This window comes from Bombina bombina, chromosome 7, assembly GCF_027579735.1.
Source record: "Bombina bombina isolate aBomBom1 chromosome 7, aBomBom1.pri, whole genome shotgun sequence".
Lineage (NCBI taxonomy): Eukaryota > Metazoa > Chordata > Amphibia > Anura > Bombinatoridae > Bombina > Bombina bombina.
Genome location: NC_069505.1, coordinates 358,962,014 through 358,984,720, shown reverse-complemented (window position 1 = coordinate 358,984,720; position 22,707 = coordinate 358,962,014). Strand labels below are relative to the sequence as shown.

Sequence of the window (22,707 nt, the reverse complement as noted above, 5' to 3'; positions counted from 1 at the left end):
TTACAACAAATAAAGATAATGTCCCTTTAAGCAGGTTATTAGCAAACAAATGATTAATGCTCCTTCTTTGCAGGTTTGCAACAAATAAAGATAATGTCCCTTTAAGCAGGTTATTAGCAAACAAATTACTAAAGCTCCTTATTTGCAGGTTTACAACAAATAAAGATAATTTCCCTTTAAGCAGGTTATTAGCAAACAAATGATTAATGCTCCTTCTTTGCAGGTTTGCAACAAATAAAGATAATGTCCCTTTAAGCAGGTTATTAGCAAACAAATGATTAATGCTCCTTCTTTGCAGGTTTGCAACAAATAAAGATAATGTCCCTTTAAGCAGGATATTAGCAAACAAATGATTAATGTTCCTTCTTTGCAGGTTTGCAACAAATAAAGATAATGTCCCTTTAAGCAGGTTATTAGCAAACAAATTATTAATGCTCCTTCTTTGCAGGTTTGCAACAATTGAGAAAAGCAATGTCAGATAAACAAGGCAGATTAAATCCAGAGATTGAGGTTTTTAGGATTAGAAAGGAATTCAGGCACAGGAAAATCTCAGAAGGAAGGTAGAGGAATTTGCAAAAACAACTGATTACTCACTGATCCGAAGACAGGATTTACAAACGGGCCCCAAGCAATATCTCCCGCCGTGATTTAAAGGCTGAGAGAGAGGTCCGTGACATAAGAGGGAGTGTCAGAAAATACGTCACGTTGCTAGACAACGTGACGTAAACACAACAGGAGAGCTCCGGGAGCCGCAGCGAGGCAGCGATGAACGGAAATCGTGACACAACTATTAGATACTACAGTGATAAATAGTAACATAGTAACATAGTAACATAGTAGATAAGGTTGAAAAAAGACTGAAGTCCATTGAGTTCAACCTATACAAATCTAAAATAGCTCCAGTTAAGCTTAAATAACCCCATTAAAATGTGACCCATTTAATACTAGCAATCATTTCCATGAATTTTGTTTATATACAGAAATTTATCCAGACTATTTTTAAATGTATCTATGGTATTGGCATTCACTACCTCCTTTGGTAATGAGTTCCACAATTTTATTGCTCTTACAGTGAAAAAATGTTTCCGTTGCAGGAGATTAAATCTCCTTTCCTCCAACCTTAAATTATGACCTCTTGTCAGAAACAATTTTCTTGGAATAAACAGAGCTTCTGCCATCTCTGTATATGGGCCTTGAATATATTTATATAAAGTAATCATGTCACCTCTCAAGCGCCTTTTTTCTAAAGAGAACAGACCCAGTTTGGCTAGCCTCTCCTCATAGGTTAATTTCTCCAATCCCCTTATTAGCTTTGTGGCCCTTCTCTGAACTTTTTCTAGTTCTGCAATATCTTTTTTAGCAATCGGTCCCCAGAACTGCACTCCAAACTCAAGGTGAGGTCTTACCAGGGCTTTATATAATGACAGAATTATGCTTTCCTCCCTTGAATCAATGCCTCTTTTAATACATGCTAGTATCTTATTAGCCTTTGAAGCTGCTGCCCTGCATTGTGCACTCATCTTTAGCTTGTTATCTATTACTACTCCCAAATCCCTTTCCTCCTGTGTTTGGCTAAGTCTTGTCCCATTTAAAAAATACGTAGCCTGCTTATTTTTACTTCCAAAATGTAGAACCTTGCATTTTTCCATATTAAATCTCATTTTCCATTCACTTGCCCATAGTTCTAATTTTAGCAAATCCCTTTGTAAAGAGAGTTCGTCCTGCTCTGACCTTATGACCTTACTTAACTTAGTATCATCTGCAAAAATAGAGATGTCGCTAATTTAATCCTTGCTCCAAGTCATTTATAAAAATATTAAAAAGTACAGGGCCCAGTACTGATCCCTGAGGGACGCCACTGATTACCTTTGTCCAATCTGAGTATGATCCATTTACTACTACTCGTTGCTCCCTATCTTTTATCCAGTTATTTATCCATGAGCTAACATTTTCAGCTATTCCCTAGTCCCTTAATTTTGTGCTAGTCCCTTAATTTTGTGCATTAATCTATCATGTGGCACTGTATAAAATGCCTTTGCAAAATCTAAGTATATCACATCAACTGATTCCCCTTTATCTATATTTTTACTTACTTCCTCGTAGAATCTAATTAGATTAGTTTGACATGATCTATTTGTCCTAAAGCCATGCTGATTAGAACTCATAATCTTGTTTACACAAATATGCTCATCAATATAATCCCTTATAATCCCTTCAAATATCTTCCCCACTATTGATGTCAGACTAACTGGTCTATAGCTTCCTGGATCATCCCTGCTTCCCTTTTTGAAGAGTGGCACCACATCAGCTTTACGCCAATCCTGGGGTACCATGCCTGAGGATAATGAGTCTTGAAAAATTAAGAGTAAAGGTTTGTCTATAACAGTGCTAAGTTCCCTTAACACCTTTGGGTGTATTCCATCTGGGCCTGGAGTTTTATTTACCTTAATATTTTCCAGTTTTTTCCTGATATCCTCTAAACAAAACCCAGTTAGTGGTATGGACTGGCATGTTCTATTCTGTTCCAAACCCAGATAGCATGTATTTTTGCTGCAAGTTTGAAAATGAATTGTTAAACTCTTGCTAGACTTGCCAAGCTTCAAAAGTTTGCTGTACAATTGTTGCAAGTCTTTATTGAAAGTCTCTGGAATTGACTTGCTTTTTAAATTTGCAGCAAGTATGCCACAATTGTGTATAGCATTTGTTTTTTTGTCTGTAAAAATTGCAAATATATTGCTAAACTCTTGCTAGACTTGCCAAGATTCAAAAGTTTGCTGCACATTTGTTGCAAGTCTGTGTAGAAAGTCTTCAGAATAGACTTGCGTTGTAAATTTGCTGAAAGTTTGCCACAATTGTTTATAGTATGTGGGGTTTTTTTCTGTTAAAATTGCAAAGAAATTGCTAAACTCTTGCTAGACTTGCCAAGCTTCAAAAGTTTGCAGCACATTTGTTGCAAGTCTGCGTAGAAAGTCTTCAGAATAGACTTGCTTTGTAAATTTGCTGCAAGTTTGCCACAATTGTGTATAGCTTGTTTTTTTTTCTGTTAAAATTGCAAAGGAATTGCTAAACTCTTGCTAGACTTGCCAAGCTTCAAAAGTTTGCTGCACATTTGTTGCAAGTCTGTGTAGAAAGTCTTCAGAATAGACTTGCTTTGTAAATTTGCTGCAAGTTTGCCACAATTGTGTATAGCTTGTGTTTTTTTTTTCTGTTAAAATTGCAAAGGAATTGCTAAACTCTTGCTAGACTTGCCAAGCTTCAAAAGTTTGCAGCACATTTGTTGCAAGTCTGCATAAAAAGTCTTTAGAATAGATTTGCTTTACAAATTAGCTGCACATTTTCTGCCAGATTACAAGTGGCACACTATTTTTTGCGTATGAATTAATGTGCAAGTTTGCTCCCTTTTGGGCATACAGATAAGACCATTAATTTTGCAAATTGAAAGTAAATGCGAACGCAAGAGTGCAATCACGATTTAGGTTTTTTGGATTAATGTGACTTCAGAGCTCTGGTTAACTGTTACACTCGACTAAATAGTTGCCCAATACACATCAAAAACATATGTAACAGTACAGTTACATTCATATTGACACTGTCTGATAGAAACTATTGCATAAAAATATTGCATTGCAAAGTTAAAAGAGTGCAAAAATATGAAAACACACATGACAGCTGTTATTTTTTTGTTCTTGTTCAAAATAAGGCTCCATTAAAGCCTAGGAGGAATACGATCCTATGCTCTCAAATTCGCATAGCCTTTTTTTCTGCACAAGGATGCGACAACGAGAGAGCAAAATTATTACTTCCAACCTGTAATAAGTGCACAACTGGGTGCACAATAGTAAAAAATTGAGTGCAGATAACACGCTTGCAGGAGTGCAAAATTAGGAGCATATATATCAAGCTCCGTTGCTCCATAACTTGTCCGTCTGCTCCATAACTTGCCCGAATATGATCGGGTTGATTGACACCCCCTGCTAGCGGCCAATTTGCAGGGGGCGGCATTGCACCAGCAGTTCACAAGAACTGCTGAAGCAATGATAAATGCCGACAGCATATGTTGTCGGCATTTATTGATGTGTGGCGGACATGATACGCTACTTCATATTATGTCCACTCGCACATTGATAAATATGTCCCTTATTCTTGCCCTTTATGTTTCCCCTACATAATTTTAATTTTGGTATCTAAAAATTCACTATTCCTTGATTTTACATATTTATTGACTTGAAGATACTTTGCATTGATTATACTTACATTGAAGTCATACCGTGGAAGTAATAATTTCTTTGACTCATCTTTTTATACTAGCTATGTCACTTTTAGCACCTTTAGGAATTATTTCAACATATATTAAAATATATTATATAAGATAATATATAATGAAACTGAATTTTACTATTTACCTTTTGAAAAGCTGCAAACTAAATATTTATTATGTAACAAAGGGCCATAATCCTCATTCTGAATTAGAAACTAAAATATATTCAAGGGAATGTCAATATTTTTATCTGAATTTCTTCTATCTCTATGCTGGCAGGTTTTTTTTATCATCCGATAAGACAACTCTGTTTAACAATATTGCTTTCACTTTAATAAAACAAATCATAATAAAAGGTCACTTCTCTTTTTGAATCATCTGACTCCAGTCCAGTCTGGACTATTATAGTCAGGGATCAGGGTGGGGAGCAGACACCTATGCATGCAAATGCACTGAATTTGTCAAGTTTGTGCGAGTGAAGCTCTAGGGGTCGATTTATCAACACCCGTATGCATCTGTTTCCGCGCAAGCCTTTGGGCTCGCTGGAAACAGGAGTTAAGAAGCAATGGTCTTATGACCGCTGCTCCTTAACTCATCTGCCACCTCTGAGGTGGCAGACAGCAATCAGCCCAATCGGATACGATCGGGATGATTGACAACCCCTGCTAGCGGCCGCGAATGTGCAGGGGGTGGCATTGCACAAGCATTTCACTATAAATGCTTGTGCAATGATAAATGCTGACAGCGTATGTTGTCAGCATTTATTGATGTGCGGCGGACATGATCTGCTACAGCGGATCATGTCCGCCCGCACATTAGTCAATCGCCCCCCTAGAGCAAACTGTTAGGGTTTTTAAAAAAAATGTGCACCAAATACAACATAAGTACATTAAAATAAAGTGTTACACCCATATATATATTTTATAAGGGTTAAAAGGTATGGTATATGAAAAGGTGCTTTAACTTACTTCAGCTATAACGCTGTAGGTCTTACACAGTGTTGGGTTAGTGCGCAAACAATAAGTATTTTTTTAAAAGCGCGCTCTATTGAAAACTATATGGAGAAGAAGTTAAGGGGATCATAATATTCAAAGTCCTGAAGTTAGCATGCATCAGGTTTTACTCATGTTCAAATGATTTACTTTCAACATGTAATACAAGCGCTAACCTGCCCATGTTAAAAGTTTACTTTCAGCTGTGTTTGCGAGCGAACAAAATAAATATTTAACGCACCACTTGTAATCTGGCCCAATATGTGGTAGCAAGGTAAATTGTCTGTAATCACCATCCTTACAATAATAAATAGAAAAAGTAGTAATCTTGCTGTCTTAGCCCACCATCCACTAGCTGTACAATATACCTTTATCATTTCACCTGCACCCATTTATTCTGTTTGCCTATATCTTACAAAAGCATTAAAGCAATAAAACATGAAACCTAAAAAAATGTTTTCATGATTGAGAAAGAGAATACAATTTTAAAAAAAATCCAAATTTTCTTCTATGATCTATTTTGCTTTATTATCTTGGTATCCTTTGTTGAAGAAAAACAATCATTACTGGGAGCTAGTTAACACATTGGGTGAGCCAATTACATGAGGCATATTTGTGCACCCACCAATCAGCAGCTTCTGAGCCTACCTAGGTGTGCTTTTCAACAAGGGATACCAAAAGAACAAAACAAATTAGATAAAATAAATAAATTGAAAAGTTATTTTTAAATTGCATGCTATATCTGAATCATGAAAGAAAAAAATTGGGTTTCATGTCCCTTTAAATGGGACACACAGTAATACATTATAATAAATACTGAGTTAAAGTGGGTAAAAGCCAATTAGTATATTTAAAAAATTAAACAAAAAAAACTTTTTTTTTTGTGGGGAAAAATCAATACTGCAAAGTCCAAATCAAATACTACACTGGTAATCAACTTTAGTATCTGCCTAATGTTCAATGCTTCTCCTCACCACCCCATATAATTTGGACTGAATCAATATGTATAGGCTGTGGACTCTCGTGGTTCAGAAATCTCCCATTCAAAATGCTCAGTCTCTTGTAACGGGCAACGCATGTGAGTTACTTGTTGTTGAAAAAGAAATCCGGATCTGCATAATCGCTACCATTATTTGCTGTTCTGCGTAAAGTGATGAGCGCTGTGTATGTGCAGTCATAATACTCATAAACAGATAGCAAAAGAGCAGGGCACACACTTAAGGGGTATGTAAATAGCTTTCAGTGACAGGCTTTGCATAAAGGTCCTCACAGAGGGATAATACAGGAGTCAGCTTTCAATTCAAATTCTCGTGAAATATATTAAAAAGGTGAGGATTCATGACGGAAACATATCTTTTTAATATTAATGAAATAATCCTTTCCACCAACATTTTATTTTGCTATCTGCCCCTTTAAATATTGAAAACTTGGTTATTAAAGGGACAGCTGCTGTTATCTTAATGCCCTGGAGCAACATACTAAGGCTTCTATTTTCAGCCAAAAGTTCCTATGTGCACACATCTGAAGAGACAGCTGAAATGGGAGAGTTAAAGATGCAGCAAGAAAATGAGATTAATAAACAAAGAATGACATCTACTAAACAAAGGTAGGTAAACCTATTACTAAAATTATCATTCACTGTGCCTTTTGTGAGAACTTTTACTGTGAGCATGCATGCAAAGCATACTTAAAGGTACAGTCTAGTCAAAACTAGATAATAAAAAATGCACTTTTAAACAACTTTCCCATTTACTTTTATCATCAAATTTGCTTTGTTCAATTGGTATTCTCTGTTGAAAGCTAAACCTAGGTAGGCTCATATGCTAATTTCTAAACCATTGAACCGCCTATTATCTCAGTGCATTTTGACCAGTTTTTACAGTTAGACACTGCTAGTTCATGTGTGTCATATAGATAGCATTGTGCTAACTCCTGTGTAGTTATTTATGAGTCATTGCTGATTGGCTAAAATACAAGTCTGTCAAAAGAACTGAAATAAGGGGGCAGTCTACAGAGGCTTAGATACAAGGTAATCACAGAGGTAAAAAGTATATTAAGATAACTGAGATAAGGGGCAGTCTGCAGAGGCTTAGATACAAGGTAATCACAGAGGTAAAAAGTATATTAATGTAACTGAGATAAGGGGCAGTCTGCAGAGGCTTAGATACAAGGTAATCACAGAGGTAAAAAGTATATTAATATAACTGAGATAAGAAGCAGTCTGCAGAGGCTTAGATACAAGGTAATCACAGAGGTAAAAGGTATATTAATATAACTGAGATAAGGGGCAGTCTGCAGAGGCTTAGATACAAGGTAATCACAGAGGTAAAAAGTATATTAATATAACTGTGTTGATTGTGCAAAACTGAGGAATAGGTAATAAAGGGATTATTTATCTTTTAAAACAATACAAATTCTGGAGTAGTTTGTCCCTTTAAGTACACAAAAAACAGTGTACATGTGAAGCATACTTAAGTACACTGCATGTGCTTAGAGCTGGTATTGCATGTATTGCATGGGAAATGACTCAGCATGTGTCATGTACACCACCACTGGCTCTCTTTGCAGATACACTTTTTAAAATTAGTGTTTATATGCTCCTATTAGGAAAGGTAAATTTAAACAGTGATACATTTTTCTAGAGCATTTTTGCTAATGCGTGTGTATTGGAAAAATGATTCTATTCAAAATAGAAATGCAATGATGCACATTTTGCTGGAATGTCCCTTTAAGATGGCTAACTTGTATTTTAAATTCTGACTCTAAAGCTAAATAATACATAGTTTTATAGCGAGGCATTGTATATTTGTTGTGTTCTGAAATAAATTAAATTAACGTTCATTTGTCACCCATACTATTAGCTACAGTTTACATTAGACTGTATTTAGCATATAATATTGTGTGCAGTGTGGTCTTACCACCACAGAGGGCGCTGCGGCATTTGACTGCACTCACTGTCTCACTACCATGAACTTTCTGTGTGTGCTGCAGACAAGACAAGCCATGTGCAACTGCAATCAGGTAAGATCAACCATTAGATTATTTATATATATATATATATATATATATATATATATATATATATATATATATATATATATATATATATATATATATAAATAAAGAGTTATCTCACTAGCTGCACACACACATGTTGTGTATGATTTGTTTAGCAGCATTAGTAAGCCACCTGCTACTGTATTACACAGAACATACAAACACAACTATCTCACTAGCTCTGCACACATGTGTAACATATAATTATACACTAATGATTTGTTTAGCAGCATTAGTAAGCCACCTGCTACTGTGTTACACAGAACATACAAACACAACTATCTCACTAGCTCTGCACACATGTGTAACATATAATTATACACTAATGATTTGTTTAGCAGCATTAGTAAGCCACCTGCTACTGTGTTACACAGAACATACAAACACAACTATCTCACTAGCTCTGCACACATGTGTAACATATAATTATACACTAATGATTTGTTTAGCAGCATTAGTAAACCACCTGCTACTGTATTACACAGAACATACAAACACAACTATCTCACTAGCTCTGCACACATGTGTAACATATAATTATACACTAATGATTTGTTTAGCAGCATTAGTAAGCCACCTGCTACTGCATTGCACAGAACATACAAACACAACTAGATTTAAATGTTAAAGGGATAATCCAAATACAATTGAAATGTGCATCTTTATTTTTCTGTTTGAAAATGAGCATTTTTGTAATAAGAAAACTTTTTTAGTAAAATCTATCACTGTTTTATTCTTTTATATGAGAGATGTTACTGTTAAGTGTATGAAATATACAGACAGCAAACAAACTGCATCTGCTTGTGACTTTCTGATATATAGCAGTACTAGAAGGGTGCAAGCTGTATTTTATGAATTGCTTTGATGCTGTTCAGAAGCCTGGCAGGGGTTAATATTTGGTATTGTTTTTGGTGTGGGTTACAGTATTTGTGCAGTTTAAAATAACTATGTCCTGCTATGTAGATGCTGAAGGGTTAATAATGTAACCCTTGCTTGTTTAATTTGGCCCTACATTAAAAAGTATTATTCATATGCAAGTGAGCTGTTAGGGTGTTTTATTTAACATGCATTACAAAATACAGTAAATATTTTAAGGTAATTAGTGATTTTAATCTAATTTTCTTGCTGCAAATGTTTTAATTTACTTTTTGAAATGATTCTACTGTAATCAAAATCTTTAACGTAAATTAAAAGACTTGCAGCAAGAAACTGAGATTAAATCCCTATTCCCTAAAAAATAATCCTTGTTAACAGTCCCTTTAATATCAGTTGCCAATTATTTTGATCTAGGGCAGTGGTTTTCAAACCTGTCCCCAGGCCTCCCCAGCAGGCCAGATTTTCTGGATTACCTTGGATGAGAGCAGGTAAATAACCATCAGCCAGATTACGAGTTTTGTGTTATGAGCGGCTCGCTACTAACTTGCAAGTTATTTCCACCGCTCACCTTTAATAGCGCTGCTATTACAGGTTTGCAAAAACCCGGCCGTTAGCAGGCAATATGGCAGCGTTGAGCTCCATACTGCACACAAATACCAGCGCTGGTTTTACGTGTTCGTGCACGATTTCCCCAGAGACATCAATGGGGAGAGCCGGCTTAAAAAAAAGTCTAACACTTACAATAACTCCGTAACGCAGCCCCATTGATTCCTATGGGGAAAGAAAATTTATGTTTACTCCTAACACCCTAACATAAACCCCGAGTCTAAACACCACTAATCTTTTGCCCCCGACATCGCCGACACCTACATTACAATTTTTAACCCCTAATCTGCTGCCCCCAATGTTGCTGCCACCTACCTACACTTATTAACCCCTAATCTGCTGCCCCCAATGTCACCGCCACCTACATAAATTTAATAACCCCTAATCTGCCGCCCCCAACGTCACCGCCACCTACATAAATGTATTAACCCCTAATCTGCCACCCCCAACGTCACCGCCACTATACTAAAGTTATTAACCCCTAAACCTCTGGCCTCCCACATCACTAATACTAAATAAGTCTAACCCTAACACCCCTAACTTTCATATAATTAAAATAAATCTAAATAAAAATTACTATCATTAACTAAATAATACCTATTTAAAACTAAATACTTACCTATAAAATAAACCCTAAGCTTGCTGCAATATAACTAATAGTTACATTGTAGCTAGCTTAGGTTTTATTTTTATTTAACAGCTAAGTTTGTATTTATTTTAACTAGGTAGACTAGTTAGTAAATAGTTATTAACTATTTACTAACTATCTAGTTAAAATAAATAAAAAAATAATTTACCTGTAAAATAAAACTTAACCTGCCTCACACTAACACCTAACATTACACTAAAATTAAATAAATTACATTAATTAAATACAATTAACTAAATTACAAAAAAATAAACACTAAATTACACAAAATAAAAAAATAAATGATCAAATATTTAAACTAATTACACCTAATCTAATAGCCCTATCAAAATAAAAAAAGCCCCCCTCCCAAATAAAAAAACCCCTAGCCTAAACTAAACTGCCAATAGCCCTTAAAAGGGCCTTTTGCAGGACATTGCCCCAAATAAATCAGCTCTTTTGCCTGTAATAAAAAAATTAAATACAAACAACTTCTATGGAAGTCCCATTGAAAAATGACTTTTTGAAAGGTGTTGTAGTTACGTTGCGTCACGGCCAAAAAAGTGTGCGGTACAACTGTACTTACAAGACTCGTAAAAGCAGCGTTATACTCATAACGCAAAACTCGCAATCTAGCCGAAAGTCTAATAAAAAAATATTTAAAAAAAATATTGCACAAAAAACCTTTTAAGGGTTCAAAAGATATGAGATCTCGGGTGCTAGAAAAAAAAAAGGCAGGCAAATGGCTTTGACATTGAGACACATACATTGCTAAAGATGTTTTTGTATGTATGTATGTATATATATATATATATATATATATATATATAAAAATATGTATACATATATATTATTGTATTTATATGTGTATATATGTATTTACAGTCATATATACACATATAAAAACATTAAAGTGACAGGCCTCGAATTTCCTGCAAGGCTATTGGCTAAGAGGTGGAAACGTCACCTCAGTCAAATACCGTTCTGCCGTAGGTTGCCTTAGCAGCTCAGTGCGGCAAACGCTGCAAACAAAAAAAGGAGCTTTCAGCATGAAGTATTTTATACGTCATGAATGAAAGTCCACTTTATTTGTTCCAATGGTAAATCCTAGCGTTTCACAAACGCTAGGATTTACCATCACTTTAATACATATGTACACACACATAGACATATATGCTTTAAAGGGGCATAACACACATTGAGATCACAATATAAAATGTTTAGTTATGCAACTTTGCAATATACTTTTTATTTTGCACCATTTACTATAATTTAAAGGGGCATGAAACCCAAGGTTTTTCTGTCTTTCATGATTCAGTATAGAGCATGAGATTTTAACCCTTCAGTGCTAAGCACTTTCCCACCTTGGTGTTAAGCTTTTTTAGTTGTTTTTTTGTTTTGTTTTATATTTTTTAAAATATATATTTATTTTTTTCCTTTTTTTTTTTTCAGATCCCCAAGACTTACACTGTTGGAAAGGTTAGACAATTACATTTCTAACAGTGGGTCTTGGGGTCTATAGCTGCTTAGATGCCTGAGATACAGGCTTCTAAGCAGCATGCCCCCTGCTTCGATATTTAACATTGTTAATGTTAAATAAAGTTGCACGGTGACGTCATCAAGTCATTGCGTGTGACATCACGATGCATAACGTGAAGCCCCGGTGATGCCTGTCACTATGCAGGCCCAATCGCCGGGGTAGGAGCGGGTGGGAGCCCCCAGATCTCCCTCAAGGTGGGAGAGTGCTAGCGACGGCTCTGAGTCGTTGTTAGCACCAGAGTGGGAAACCCTGTGACAGCTCAGAGTCGTTGTTAGCACTCAAGGGGTTAAACGATTTCTCTTTTTCATGACACGATGAGTCCACGGATCATCTTAATTACTAATAGGATATTCACCTCCTGGTCAGCAGGAGGCGGCAAAGAGCACCACAGCAAAGCTGTTAAAAAGCTCCTCCCTTCCCTCCCACTCCAGTCATTCTCTTTGCCTACGTTAGTGCTAGGAAGTGGTAAAGTGAGTTGTTAGATAAAATTCTTCAATCAAGAGTTTATTATTTTTATAGTAGTGCAAGATTGTGCTGCTTTTTCCTAGAGTGTAGCCGTAGTCCATATCAGTCTCTTCAGTAGAGCAGTGGTGGCTTTAGAGCAATGGGAACTTGTGGGACATAATTCTCACTGCGCCTCCCATGTAATTTACTCAGACTTTTATTTCTCCACAGGTTGATGTGAGGGATAGGACCTCTCAAGCCTGTGAGCTGCCTTGCTGTCAGGCAGATACAAGGTAAGTGCTGCTTTTTTATTCTGGGGCACATGAAACAAAGCATCTCAGAGATAAAGGTGTGAACATTTATTGGAAAAATTAACATATAAGGCTCATACAGGAAGGGGCGCTTTATGTTTGGGGACTACAGACTCTCCTAGACTGGAGAGGATTTTAGACAGCCATATCTGCAGGCACTGGGGCTGGGAGTAAAGCTTTTTCATTTGCTCTGGTGGTTTGTGTCTCCCGACGGCTTTACTTAGCAAACAGGCCGATCGGGAGATGAGGTGCATATAGTAACGCCCACGATGGGCTTCAGTTCAGTAGCGTGTCACTAGAAACGCATGGTTTCCAGTAAAGCAGGCGTTTCTAGCATTATCCGTTGGCACTATTCTTATTGCTGAGGTCCGGATCGTTCCTGCACCACAAGAAAAGGGACATTGACTCCTGTTTAGCAGTCAGGTAGGCACCTCAGCAGGGTTACTGAGGTGTAAAGGTGTCTGTAGTGTTCAAATTGTGATATTTTCATAATTGACATAGTTGGGTAAAAAAGTTACCTGTTTAAATTTAAAGACACAGTAACATATTTTCATTACAAAAATTTTAATTCATTTTTGAGGTTTTTTATTTATTAATTTACTCATTGTGAACAGTATGGACCAAGGAGACTTGCAAGATGTCACTTGCTCCTTGTGTTTTGATGCAAATGTGGAACCACCTATCCCTTTCTGTCCCTCATGTATTGAGAGGACTTTAAATTATAGGGAAAATATTTTTTCTGAGCAAAATTTTTCTAAAGCCGATACTGTCCAAGAGTCTTATGACGAGGTTCAAAATATGCTGCAGCTTTCTCCCCAAGCGTCCCGAATGTTACCTCCCTCACAAGCAGTGCCCTGCACTTCTGCTCTAGCTCCCGCTGGAGTTACCTTAAAAGACATAGCTTCTCTCATGATGCGTTGTCTGCTTTTCCAATGTGGCAGGGAAAGCGTAAAAAGGAAAATCAGACATTTAGTAAGCAAGGTTTCTGATGCAATTGTTGCAATTTCGGAGGTGCCCTCCCAGAATACCGAAGAGGAGGATACCGCTGTAGCATCTGAAGGAGAAATTTCAGATTCAGAAAGTGTAATTCCTCTGGCTGATTCTGAGGTTGTATCTTTTAGGTTTAAGCTAGAACACCTCCGTCTGTTACTTAGGGAGGTTTTAGTTACTTTGGACGACAGTGACTCCACGGTAGTGGTTGTTCCTAAGAAGTCTAGTAAGCTGAACAAATATTTCGAGGTTGCTTCCTCGACAGGCGTGTTTCCGGTCCCTGACCGAGCTTATGAAATAATTGCTAAGTAATGGGAGAGACCGGTCATACCTTTTTCTCCCTCTCCTATTTTTAAGAAGATGTTTCCCATAGCCGACTCTAACAAAGAGGCTTGGCAAACAGTGCCTAAGGTGGAAGGAGCCATTTCTACCTTAGCTAAGCGAACTACTATTCCCATAGAGGATAGTTGTACCTTCAAAGATCCTATGGACAAAAAGTTAGAGGGTTTACTCACACTGTACACCAGGGCCTGCAATGACAACCAGCTGTGTGTATTGCTACCGTCACTAGTGCGGCAGTGTATTGGTTTGATGCACTGTCTGAGGCTCTCAGGACAGAAACTTCTTTGGATGAGATCCAGGATAGAATAAAGGCTCTTAAATGCCAAGCTCCCGAGATACGGGTCGAGGTCCAGGGACCCCCAGGCGGAGCTGATAGATGCTCTGGTGGTCCCTTGGACCTTCAGTCTAGCATACCTATTCCCTCCGTTTGCTCTTCTTCCTCGGGTCATTGCTCTAATCAAACAGGAGAGGCCATCAGTGATCCTCATAGCTCCAGCTTGGCCTCGCAGGATTTGGTATGCAGATCTGGTGGAGTAGGCATCTCTGCCACCTTGGAGACTTCTGTTGAGGAAGGACCTTCTAATTCAGGGGCCCTTTCTTCACCCAAATCTAGTTTCTCTGAAGCTGACTGCTTATAGATTGAACGCTAAATTTTATCCAAGCGGGGGTTTTCTGACTCGGTCATAGAGACCATGATTCAGACTCGTAAGCCTGTAACTAGAAAGATTTACCATAAGATTTGGCGTAAATATCTCTATTGGTGTGAATCCAAGGGCTATTCATGGTTGGTTTTTCCTTTCTATCCTTAACTTCGGTTGAATGACTGGAGTGGGAGGGAAAGGAGGAGCTATTTAACAGCTCTGCTGTGGTGCTCTTTGCCGCCTCCTGCTGACCAGGAGGTGAATTTCCCATTAGTAATTAAGATGATCCGTGGACTCATTGTGTCAAAAAAGAAATACATTTATCAGGTAAGCATAAATTTTCTTTACAATTTACTTCTATTATCTAATTTGTTTTGTTCTCTTGGTATTCTTTATAGAAAAGGATACCTAAGTATGTTCAATAGCTGCTGATTGGTGGCTGCACATGTATACTTCACGTTATTTGCTCACCCAATGAATTTAATAGCTCCCAGTAGTGCATTGCTGCTTCTTCGAAAAAGGATATCAAGAGAATTAAGCAAATTAAATAATAGATGTAAAGTGGAAAGTTGTTTAAAATTGTATGCTCTGTTTCAGGGTTCTTCAAACTTTTCCCCCCAAGACCCAGTGCCATGATACCACATACCTTTAGGACCCAATTTTTCTACTTGGTCTTGAAATAATTTTGTAAGAAATAAATAACATGATAGCTGCAATTTTTGGCAAAGAAACTAAAATATGTGCATGCTTTATTCCTGATTATAGTCAAATATGAAAGCGTTGTAAAACGTAATAACACACACACTCTCATACAACACACACACCACACACTCTCATACAACACACATTTCCATGTAACACACATACCACACACTCTTATACAACACACACACTTTCATATAACACACATACCACACACACTCACCCCATACACTCTTACAACACACACATACACACACTTTCATAACACACGCATACCACACACAAACTCTCATACAACACACACACCACACACTCTCATACAACACACATTTTCATGTAACACACATACCACACTCACTCTCATACAACACACACTTTCATATAACACACATACCACATACACTATCATACAACACACACACTTTCATATAATACACACTCACCCCATACACTCTTACAACACACACATACACACACACTTTCATAACACACGCATACCACACACAAACTCTCATACAACACACACACCACACACTCTCATGTAACACACATACCACACACACTCTCATACAACACACACTTTCATATAACACACATACCACACACACTCTCATACAACACACACACTTTCATATAACTTACACTCACCCCATACACTCTTACAACACACACATACACACACACTTTCATAACACACGCATACCACACACACTCATACAACACACATACCACACACTCTCTCATATAACACACACACTAATACAACACACACACAGTCTCATACACAACACATGCACAGCACACACACAATCTCATACAATACACCACACACACTCCTACAACACACACACAAGTCGGGACCCAGTACACATGGTGTTGTGACCCGGTAATGGGTCCCGACCCATGGTTTGAAGAATCCTGCTCTATTTTAATTATGAAAGAAAAATGATGGGTTTCATGTCCCTTTAAAGGGACAATCTATTCGAAATTAAACTTTCATGATTCAGATAGGGCATGCAATTTTAAACAACTTTCCAATTTACTTCTATTATCTAATTTGCTCAATTCTTTAGATAGCCTTTGTTGAAGAAATAGCAATGCACATGTGTGAGCTAATCACACAAGGCCTCTATGTGCAGCAACCAATCAGCAGCTACTGAGCATATCTAGATATGCTTTTAAGCAAGTGATATCAAGAAAATGAAGCAAATTAGGTAAAATAAGTAAATTCGAAAGTGGTTTAAAATTACATGCTCTTTCTAAATAACGAAAGAAAAAAAAATGGGTTTCATGTCCCTTTAACTCTGAATAATATGGGCTTTTTCTATGCTGAAAATTGGTAATGCAGGCTTCAGACCTCAAATGATTAACAATAGTCTGTATATCTTTCTAATTGGCTTTAGCATGGACTTTGTGCTAACAAAACAAGGAAAGGCATACTGACAGTATGATGTGACTTTGTGATAACATGCATAAAACGAGGAAAAGCCTACTGACAGTAGGATGTGACTAGAGTGACTGTCACATGAAGTACATCAGGATTAGCTCCTCCAAATAAGGAAAATGGTGGTGAAATTTGGCCACTGGAAAACTTTTGCATAGACCATTACATTACAGGCAAAGCGGGCAAAATAATGAAAGTATAATGCAAAGTTGTTTTATTATTTATAATTAAATAATTCATGTTATAATCACAAAGTGTATTATGCCCATGTAACGGGACAGACTATTGCTGAACAGACTTTATCTAATTATTTTGCATATATAACTTTATACTCATTTATTTGATGTTGTTTTCTATTACAGAAACATGTCAAAGGGTCTATAAAGACATTACTGACCATGAAATGAGAAGATGCATAGGGGATTGCCAATCCCACACAAGAATTCTTTGTGGTCACAGATAAGCAGTTATGTGTTTTCTTGTTTAAATCACCCCACTGAGTCATTTCTTTTATAATTGTTTTTTGTTTTTGTTTTTTTTTATGCAACATGCTTATATGGATGTGATACAGCAGGGGAGTGTTTGTTTCTGTCTATACAACATGCTTATATGGATGTGATACAGCAGGGGAGTGTTTTATTTCTGTTTATACAACATGCTTATATGGATGTGATACAGCAGGAGAGTGTTTTATTTCTGTTTATACAACATGCTTATATGGATGTGATACAGCAGGGGAGTGTTTTATTTCTGTTTATACAACATGCTTATATGGATGTGATACAGCAGGGGAGTGTTTTATTTCTGTTTATACAACATGCTTATATGGATGTGATACAGCAGGGGGGTGTTTTACTCACTTCCCTGATCCTCCCATGATCATAAATAGAGCAGCCATGTTGGAGTTTTCTCTGTGCTTGGATTGAGCTGACCCTTTGAAAGGAATGTTCCATTTTGATAGTGGTGCTTCTTTGTGACAGGATTTTTATTGCACTATCAACTAATATCAATTAAAATGTTAATGAATTATAAATCTTGTCTAAAAAGAAGCATTCTTCAAACAAAGGAATGCTCCTATCACAGGAACAATAAATTAAACTCCCTTTACAATTTTCAGTGCTTCAGCATCATGCAACTTAAGATAAAACAATATATATTTCTTTAAAAGAGCATATTAGTAAAAAAATGCATGGTCTAATTTGTTTTAATTAATTTTAAGACCATCAACCCTGCACTAACCCACAAAGGGGTTAAACACACAGTAGAAGTACCGCTTGGAACCACAGAGCACTGCTGATCCTGAGCGGAAGTGCTGCTGATCCAATCATGAGCGCTAGTCATTTAACTAGTATTTCTGATTAGATAAGCAGCAGTTGGCAGTTTTTGCTCTGGACCAGCAGTGCTCTGCAGGTACCAATCAGTACTTCCATTGTGTGTTTAAAGCCTTTGTGTGGGTTAATCTCACAGTAGTGCAGGGTCAATAGTCTTAAATTTACATTAAAGGATGTCATTTTTTTTTTTACTATTAAGGCCCTTTTAAAGGGACAATAAACACCTTCAGATGATAATATAAAATGATAAACTGTGTGTGTGTGTATGTATGTATGTATGTGTATATATATATATATATATATATATATATATATATATATATATATATATATATATATATAATATACTTTCATTATTTATTTTGTCCCCTTTTCCTGTAATTCTATTCTGAAGTTGTGAGCTTTTCAGTTCCTGTTAGAAATGGAAGTGCAGAACACTGTTATATTCCACACAGCCATTGGCTGCACACTCTAGTGATAAATTTATAACTGTCCCTAATTGGCCACAGCAGATAATGTAACCTAAGTAAGATCCCATTGTTTTATAGACACTAAAACTTTACACTTAGTTTGTTAATGTTTAAACACCAAATATAACTTTAAAAAATACATCTACATGTTATTCACAGACTAACCTTTTCTTTCAATGCTTCATTCTATCTAGCATTTATTTAGGGCTAGATTATAAGTGGAGCGCTAATTTATTGCGCGCCCGCAAGTAGACAAATGTGCCCTTTTGCAGGCACGCAATAAATAACCAGCCATTAGAAGTATCTGGTTATTGCTACTATATGCTTGTGGTAGCAACTAGCGCTTATAAAATTAACCAGAGATCAGATCTCTGGTCAATTTTATAAATATGCCCCAAATGCCCCCAAAATACAGTGTAGTGTAATTTATAAAAAAAATACAAATTGTATTATTTTTATGTTTTAATAAAATATTTGCACTAGGTAGTATTTTGGGGGTAAAGTTGGTCGGAGTTGGGTGTTATATTTGCTGCATCGCTGAGCTACTTACCCCCTTCACTGCACTTAGATTCTGAGCTTGCGTAATTTTACACTTGAGTTGTAATACCAGCTAATATTAGCGGGCACTGGTATTACTCAATGGAGCACTAATATTGCTTGCACGCAAGCAATATTTAGCACTTCACTTGTAATCTGGCTATTAGTGTCCCTTTAAATAAGCAAGCAGTGCAGCACCTCACATAGCATGGGAGTATCACAGAAGTAAATAGAATACTGTCTTACTAAATGCTACTCTGCTAGATAATTTTCCTTTGGGAAGGGAAGTGGGGATATGAAGATTTAGAACATGACACATCTAGATAGCACATTACTTTATATTTTGTAAAAGGAAAAAAACACAATTGAAAAGGAAATAAACTGCACATTGTGACTTTACCACTTGTATCTCCAAAAGTCTAGGAACACAACCAAAAATTTAAATTACAACATAGGGTATCAAATAGTGCACATTGATTTCTAGAGAAGTAAAATATAAATATCTTAAGGAAAAAAAGTCTCAATATAGTAACCCTTTAACGACTGAGATGTACCATGTATGTTGCCTCTCATTAAGGGTTATATTTTTTTAAATAGCACGTGTCCCGCCACAAGTGGCGGTACTGCGCTATTATACCCTCCCTTCTTGTCATCGTAAATAGTGTGGCCTCAACACTGGCGGCGAGACCACGCATTTAATAGCACTTCCCTATTCAAAGCCGAGTGATGTACAGGGTACTTTGCTAGTCTTTAAGGGCTTAAAGTATAGGTTCTAAGCATCCCATTGGCAGGTAGTGATCTGTTTGATTAGGAAGGAACGTGGCCAAATATGTTAATATCTAGATGGAAATTGCATTGACATGAGAATTTATGGAAGTTAAAAATACAATTCTTTTTTAGTATTCATCACAACCTTGAAGTTGAAATAAAGGCGTGTTATTTTTTTTGTCAGATTTACTTTTTTAGTTCTACAAATTAAAGTGCTGCTGTAGACTAAGCAATTAGCACAGAATGCCCATGTTTATGTAATATTTGTTTTTATTTTTACAGGCCGGTGCCAAATTCAAGATCATAGAACAGATACAGATGGACATCATATTATATTTTTGTTGTTCTGTCAACATTATTGTGCATCTGCATTAAACTTGTACCCTAGGCCTATACTATAAGTTATTCTCTGGTTTATTACAATGTCATATTTAAAATGTTTTAATACCTGGAAAATTTGAAGCCTAATAAAACTTTAAATTATTTTTGTAAGAGTCAATGCTGTTGTTTTTATGGAGTCATTTCTAAAGGATTTTTTGGTGAATATTTTTATCTTCATACAGTATTGAGGTTAACAGATCATATTTACCAGACAGGCAAATGCTAATTTTATTAAAATCAGTAAAATATAAAAAATAAATATGATTTTCCTAGTTTAACTTCTGGTAACAATTGCAGTTAGTTATATACAATAATTATTTTTTATATCTGCACAGATATGGAGAGATCTGTAAAACAAATATTCATAAAGAAAATAATCAATTAAAATGACTGCCAAAAAAGACTGAAAGGGAGGTAAAAACATGAAACATAATAACCATGGGCAGAACTGAAGACTGATTTATAAGTGGAATGCCTTAAAGGGGTGTGCTGTAAAAAGGGGCCATACTGTACCTGAGATAATGATATTAGTGTTATAATATAACTCTAATATAAGAATACATCAAGTATTCAACTTAAAGGGATACTAAACCCATTGTTTTGCTTTTATGATTCAGATAGAGCATGCTATTTTCTAATGTACTCCTATTATCTTTTTTCTTCGTTCTCTTGCTATCTTTATTTGAAAAAGCAGAAATGTAAGATTAGGAGCTGGCCCATTTTTGTTTTAGCACCTGGGTAGCGCTTACATATTGGTAGCTACATTTAGCCACCAATCAGCAAGCGATACCCTTGTGCTGAACCAAAAATGGTCTCTTGAACTTACTTTCCTGCTTTTTCGAATAAAAATAGGAAGAAAACGGAAAAAAAATTGATAATAGGAGTAAGCTTTAAAATTGCATGCTTTGTCTGAATCATGAAAGAAAAAATGTGGGTTTAGTGTCCCTTTAATATATTACCTGTCATAATATTAGTTTTATATATGAATATATATTACCTCAGATAATGCATGGATACAACTTTAAGATCAATTAAATTCATACAAACAACTTACATAGATAAACTTTTGCAGGAAAAAAACATTTTATTATTAATTTGTAAATATGATTGACGTAAATAATAGTAAATTTGTAGTGCTCTTGTGGCAGACACTGCTCTTAATTGTGATATATGTGCCAGAGATATGCTAAAGATTTGCAGTTGACTTGTTAGAGATTTGTAACAGACTTGCAGAGCTTTTGCAGTAGACTTGAAGGGCTCTTGCTGTTAATTTGTGAGAAATTTGCTGCATATTTGAAGGGCTATTGCTGTTGACTTGTCAGAAATTTGCAGCAGACTTGCAGAGCTCTTGCTATTGACTTGCCAGAAATTGACTAGACACTTGCAGACCTCTTGCAGTTGACTTGCCAGAAATTGACAACAAACTTACAGAGCTCTTGCAGTTGACTTGCCAGAAATTGACAATAGACTTGCAAAGCTCTTGTAGTTCACTTGCCAAAAATTGGCTACAAACTTGCAGAGCTCTTGCAGTTGACTTGCCAGAAATGCTCTTCCTAGAGACTTGCCAGGTAAACTTGCTGCAAGTTGAAAAAGTGTCAACTAGAACTTTTGCTGCAATTATGATGCAAGTAAACACACTTGCCAGTGAAAACTTGCAGCAAGTTATACCGACTTACAGCAAAAGTTAGCTACAAGTTTGTGGCAAGTTATCCTTGCTATCTTGGAAGTATCATTCAATGGTTCCTCTCTTGTGTATACTGAAGAAAAAAACTGGTTTAGTACCTCAGCCTTCTCCCTGTCATTATTTATCATGCTACCCTCCACGCATTTTAATGTACCTATATTATCCTTCTTAGATTTTTTGCTATTTATGTACTTAAAGAACCTTTTAGGGTTAGACTTAGAATCCTTGGCAATTAATTTTTCATTTTCAATTTTGGCTAATTTGATTGCTTTTTTGCATGCTTTGTTACATTCCTTATAAATATTGTATGCTGAGTCTGTACTATTTTCTTTTAATAATTTAAATGCCCTACGTTTTTTCCTAATTTCTCTTAACACATTTTTATTTAGCCATAACGGCTTTGTTTTTTTATTTTTATTTTTATAACCATATGGTATGTGTTGATATGTATATTTATTTAACAAATTTTTAAATATTATCCATTTATCCTCTGTATTTTTATTAGAAAATACATTGTCCCAATTTATATTATTTAATGATTTCCTTAAATCGTTGAATTTTGCTTTCTTGAAATTAAAAGTCTTAGTTAAGCCTTTAAAACACTGCATATGAAAAGAGATTTCAAATGTGACCATGTTATGATCACTGTTACCCAAATGTTCTTTAACTTCTATGTTTGATATTATATCTGTATTGTTTGATAGC

General features: G+C 36.1%; 1 long non-coding RNA gene across 1 annotated transcript; it reads left to right on the top strand.

Annotated features, from left to right (window-relative positions):
* Positions 1-8,215: 8,215 nt before the first annotated feature.
* Positions 8,216-20,422, top strand: LOC128635897 (uncharacterized). The gene is made up of 3 exons (XR_008398615.1): positions 8,216-8,271; positions 17,194-17,297; positions 20,220-20,422. It is a non-coding gene; the product is annotated as an uncharacterized LOC128635897 (long non-coding RNA).
* Positions 20,423-22,707: the final 2,285 nt, after the last annotated feature.